The following is a 6566-nucleotide window of genomic DNA, read 5'->3' as shown; positions in this document are numbered from 1 at the left end:
ATACCAAAACTGTAATAAAAAAGTTGTTTAGCTGTTTAAGAATAGTTTTTCAGTGGCTTATTTAATTCTGGTTAATTTTTCTCATTATTGTTTTTAATAATAATTAATAAAATTGACCTACATAGTTAAAGACATATTACTTTGTTAACAATTTAATCAGTAGCAGTTCTAATTATTCCCCCTGCTTGTCATGAATTCAGTTTCTACTTTTACTGTATCTAATAAAAATGTTTCAAAATAAAGTTAGCAGCAAAGAGAAGTAAACTCATTTTACCTTTAATTACTTTACACTTCCTTTATTTCTGTGAATAAATTTGAAGTTTATTGCTAGCAACGGAGATGTGAACATGTTTTATAAAATACTTCATATGCTGTGTCGTGAATTAAGCACTTTTTATTACACACGTTTTTCTTGATTTTTGTTTTTGACAGTCGTTTGTTTGGTATCTGGTAATTTTTTCCCCTGTAATAATACATATGAAACCACATTCGTCATAAATAAAGTGTGTTTATCCAGTAACAAAAGGCTTCCTATCTGTGAAAATATTGCACAAGCCTACGCCTTGCCACAGCAAATAAAAAAGTGCAAGCTTATAACTCATCCATGAAGGATGGCGTTTGCATGACGTTTCCATTAAATCCTCGACCATCTCTCGAAACCCTCAAAATATATAAACCGTTTATGAGTGTATTTATCCAGAAGCTTTATTCGGTTTATCGGCACGCAGGCAAATTTCGAAATAGTCACGCTTACCCATACGTCGTGGTTGTCGAATAGCACACGATCATAATGAAATGCATAATTGACGTACTACAAATACGAGTATTAACCGGAATGGAAATCCAAATTCTATGGTAGGATTCTGCAAACAATTAAATCGAACGCCGCAGTGCTAATTATTGCCAAATAATTACCTTCTGTAATTTTTCGGCATAAGAATGAATTTAAATCGGTTCAGATTTGAATCGGTCAAATGCAAAACCAATGTTTGTGCGAATGGTTAAAGAGTGGTATGATTAAAATTCCAGAGAAAACTCGGTATAGAATGTCGACAATTGGACCGAAATGGGACTTCAATATGTATAATCTGTTACTTTTGCATTATTCTCGTTGAATTTAATTGATAGCATAGTTGCCTGAAGTTTGCACAGTTAGAAATGTTGGTTAATTCAGTTTTCAGTTGCTCGCCCGACCGGGTTTAATAATTTCAATTGGGTGAAACGYAGACGTTYGAGAGGAAGTTGGCTTTTTCGATGCTTGTCAGATGCTAACTTCCTCGCGAGGGAGTTTTTCCAAATTCATTGCTTTTGCACTCATTGGAGCTAAAAAGTGGTTACCCTAATCAAGGCCAAAATACCATGCGTCCAATTAAATCTCTGATTAAATTCGTCTGTGACTTTGCAGTTACGAGTATGTTGGGCACATTGTTGTGTAAAGGCAGAAGATATTATAARACCTCCCAATTCACATCTAATGTTTCACATTATTTGTTGTTGCCAACTTAATTTTAATCACTTCCAACAAAAATATATTAATTTAGTATTATTTATTATACATTTATTATATCTATGAATTTAATTTTTATGACAATGTACCAGGTGAATAAAAGGTATGGAACCAAACGTTTTTTGCTTAAACTATTTATTTTTTGAAAAAACTAATTGATGAGTGATAAAGTACTATAAAAATGTGATGATTTAACAAGAATAAAATTTTTTGAAATTTCCTTTTGTTTTTGAGTTCTACAAAAAAAAATATTTTTTTAAATGGGAACCCACTATAAAATCATTTTTCTCATAAAAGCTATACTCTAAGGATTACAACTATCTGCTATATATTAATTTTTTTCAAAAAAAATTTTTCATATAAATTGCAATTTTGACAAAAAATATCGCATAACTCAAAAACAAAACAAAATTTTGTTCTGAAAATACGATCACATTTTTTATATTACTCTAATTTATATTAATTTTTATTTTCTAGAGGCAAATGATTAAAAATAAAACCGCTTGGTTCCATACTTTATATTCACCCTGTATGTAAAAAAGTATATTATGTTATTAAGACTAAAAGTGATATTTCATGTGGCGAAGATAAATCTTTATTTATAATAATAATTCAGTTGAACTTTACTCAASTTTACTCACGAATGCTGATGATCTACTATGWACAAAGTRATCAAGAATGAATGAATCTGTTGGCAATCCTGACTTTAATTTTTGAAGCATACCATGGGGTATGCTTCTGATTAACAACAATTTAACAATCTTGGGAGGTTATACGTCAAGTATTTGTCAAACAAAACGGCATTATTCAGTTTCCAATTATTAACAAAAATACTTTCAAATCTGTTGCCAACTTAAACAGTTTTAAATGATCACACTGTATCTTCAGAAATTGTTGAAGCAACGAAAGAGACAAGAAACAACATTGGTAAGTGTCAATAATGTCATGGTAAAAGTAAAAACGCATAGACTCAAAAATATAATTTTTTCTTAATGGTAATACTTTTTAGTTGTGGGATGTAGTCACAAAAGGATAAATAGAACTATTAAATTCGTCGCGACGTTTTGATACTTCATTGTATCATCTTTAAGAACTTGATTGTGTCACGCCTCACATGTTGAACCAACAAGAATTTTTCGCCTGAAGATGATACAATAAAAGATCGAAACGTCGCGACGAATTTAATAGTTTTATTTATCCTGTGTCCTATAGCACCATTTTCTATCAAAATTTTAAGAACAAGTATAACAAAATGGAGTAGTCACGAAAGTGGTCACTTTGGTGATGTTTCCGGATAAAAACTATTTTTTACTTTCTTTTTGTAGTGACGTATAGTGTAATAAAGTAGTAAAACAAAGTAAAAAAAACAATATTTTTAATCATGTATCGTCTGGTTACTACAAAACTAGCTAAGTCCACATGCATTGTTTGCAGTAATCGCTCATTAAATCTGCAGTTTTACAGTTTCTACAGTTGTATTACTTGGTCGCATTCACTTTTTTTGTRAACTTATCGGGTACAACACTCTTAATCAGAACCTTCTGATTCAGTTTCYTCTACAGAACTCGTTTATGTACTTATCACAAATTAGTGGAAAACGGAGTTATCTTGTTTTTGCAGTAACCCGACGATATATTGATAAAACATTGTAATATTAGGCAAATCGTCTATTCACCTACTCAAATATTTGTACGACATTAGAACCACTCTATTATGTATGTTAAAAGTACGGCAAATGAGTCAATGTTTACCAAAAAAAAAACACAACTATACAATAAATCCTAAAATAAAGAAAAATAATATAATTTTCCCGGCGCCTCCACCATAATGATATAACATTTCCCCCTCTAAAAAGTGAACTGTATTTTATTTGTTACATTTCATAATACAAATTGTATTGTATTGTACAAAATGAACTATGTATTGAAGTTTATAAAGTGCAAATAATTTAATCGAAAACATCTTAATTCAAATAACTTTCTAATTTAAATGGCATGTGGTTTTAAATAAATGTTAACAATAAATGTTGTAGACATGTTATCGATGGTGTTATTAAATGCTGACAACTTAATTCCAAAGTCAGAGGCCTTTTTAGTTGCAAATTTAATTCAGCGCGTGGCATATGGTCTTTAGTGTCAAGATTTGAGATTTCGGATTGCTTACTTTGTTTTGTTGTGACGTAAATAGAAATGTGGAAATTGTAAGTTTTCGATTTACGTCGCAATAAATTTTCGATTAGCGGTTGCATAATGCGGTGGTCTGGAGGCCGGTAAATGTGCCAGAAAATTGCCCAATAAATCTGTAGGGTCCTTGTGAAAATTGCTTTAATCCAATAAAGTAAATTGGTACATTTTAACAATCAGAATACCGGTTCCAATCAGCGATTCCCCGTTTTAATTCGTGTACGATCGTTTGCATCGCGATCAGGAAACCGATGTTTTTCTGGAGGAGGCGTTAAATTCGRGATTAAACGATTTGCCGGAGCGACAAAACGTCTTCCCGCCCTGATAGGATTACGTTTCCGTTCAACTTATGGAGAGATTACTGGATACATTATGCATCGGGAAATAAAACGAAAAGTGGACCGAAAACTTGGCAAGTAGAAAACTAGGGATATGTGTCTTTATTTCAAACAATCGATAACGAACGGCGGGTGTTCTGACATGCTTAAACTTAAATTGAAAACYTCCTAATCGGKTGAAGGACTTGAAAAAACGATTTGGGATAATCGCACGTAGCAGTGTTCAAATGAAATAGTGCAAAGCTGAGACCATTTCTTTCAAAATTGATGTTTTTAAAAAATAGAAGAAAACAATGTCTGAGGAATTTGTCAGGAATTTTGCACAACTCTGTTGTAATCTACTGTTTAAGTTGTGGGGCTCAAAAGATTATAAAATTTCCATTAAATAGTTTTTCTTTAAATTACACCGTTGGGAGTAATTCACTAATTGAAGAAGTAAGTGTTATTAGTAATTAGTACCTTTTTTTGTACCTCTGTTTAACACAACAAATTTGACAAATTTGAAAACTGCTAATATAATAATCACTCAAATATTTATTTGTCTGCTCGAGGCATAAATATTTGTTGCAGATTTTCCGCTACTTTTAACACACTTTCCCGAATTAATTAATCGATTCCTTGTCGGTTCCCAGTGTGTGTTTCAAATAAATAAAAGCATGCGGTCATTTGTCGTCCAATTTTTATCCGCTTGCATTTCCCGCCTCGCAACCATTTTTCCTCRAGCAGATCTCTTGATGGACGCAAATTGGTGTATTAATCAAGTGTTGTGCAGTTTCGTTTCATTCATTTCCCGGCCCTCTAGATGCGAACGTAAATTTTTCTTCTGTTGTAGAGAGAGGGTGTTATGTTTAATGAACACCAATTAAGTGTAGTGCTGTAACAATAAATTGACTTGATTTAATAATTGGAAGGTGGCGCGCCATTGTTGTGTGACATTAACAGGTGGTCTCCATTTGTTTCCAATTATCGCAGTYGAAATGGAATTTTGTTGATCGATCATCAGAATAAAATTTATTTACTTGCATTATTCTGCATACGCCGTTTTAGAACGACGTTAAGAGTTCCCGTAGGAGCGGCTACAAGCAATTCCATTTTCCAGGAGTAAATCCAGACGGATGTGCCAGTCCAAAAAAGAGTCCAAAGGAATACCTATTTATAATTCAATACGTAAAGTTTCTAAGTCATTAAGCTACTTTTGCTCCTAATCCTTAAATTAGCAAAGTGTTGTTAAAGTTTTTGTCCATCAGTGAGAGTTAATAAAATATAAATTACAAACCAAAAAAACAGCTCATATTGTTGGACTTGTTTGGAAATTTTCAGTCTTAGTTTAATTATSTAATCAGACAAGGTTGAAAGACGTTCCTTTCGCGCTGAAATTAATCCGTCGCGTGCGTGTAACTTTATCAATAACTCAATTATAAGTCGAGATTTATTAGGTTGGTGGGAATGCTCCAGTCACCGCAACTACTTTCAGCAAGTTTCAGTAATAGAAATAGTCAGTTTAGGAAAATTAGTTCAACAAGACGGATATCAATCTCAACAATTCTGACACCCGTTTCTGCTGAAAGATTTTTTCGAATAAGGATGATGAAGCTTTTGTGTATTAATATTGCGGTTTTAAGAGAGGGAGTTTGTTCGAAATTGGAACAATAAGGATATTGTTACGCACTGGCGAGGGGAATAATCGAATCATTTTATTATAGGTAGGGATTTATGACCGAGAGGTGAATGAGGTCGTGGTTTAGGACCGAGAGAGGTGAATTGGCAGAAGTGAGTGTGGATAAAGATGGGACTGGGATTTGTTTGCTAGATTGAAGAACATAATGCGAAGTAAATTGGTTTCTGACACAGCGAATGAAAAATTATAAAAATGTTATTAGGGTTTAGGCATCTCAACGTTTTATTTTGTAAATAATTTCTGATGGAGCTGTAACTGGTTTTTATTTAACTTATGATTAAATCGAGCTTTTTTTATGCCCAAATAGAGTTTTTTTCATTTGAAACAAAGCTCTACTAGATGCATAATTTTAGTCAACTTTTTTTGTAATTGCTGTGGATTAACTTTTTTTTATTTAGGTTATGCCAAATACCGACAAATATTGATTTAGCTAGTTAAAGTTATGTAACTGTCCAGTTCCATAGAATATCAACGACTTTACATGATATTGCTTTAGTTACAAAGCTCAGTTTATAGAAATCGATGCCCTTGCTAAAGATTTCTAAAACTCCCGCCGAAAAATGTGCTTGAGGTGTGTTGTTAAAATAAAAATATGAAGGGAGTCAAGTGAGTCGTGAAAATTTTATGAACGTATGTTACACAATATGTTACGTTCCCTCAAGTGTTAACTCACTGAAAATATATTCATAAAATGTAACTACTTACCACAAAATAAATATTCTCTCAAAGTTATAGTAATCTTTTCAAACAAATTTTGTGTTTAATCGATTTAAACAATTTAAAAATTTTATAGAGTAGATATGAAGCAAATTCAAAATCTCAAAGAATGCCCTAAGCAATAACTTCGCCATATTTTATTT

This window comes from Tribolium madens, unplaced genomic scaffold (assembly GCF_015345945.1).
Source record: "Tribolium madens isolate multiple individuals breed KSU strain unplaced genomic scaffold, Tmad_KSU_1.1 Scaffold_19;HRSCAF=116;Tcas5.2_LG9, whole genome shotgun sequence".
Taxonomy (NCBI): Eukaryota; Metazoa; Arthropoda; class Insecta; order Coleoptera; family Tenebrionidae; genus Tribolium; species Tribolium madens.
Note: the sequence above shows the minus strand (reverse complement) of the source record.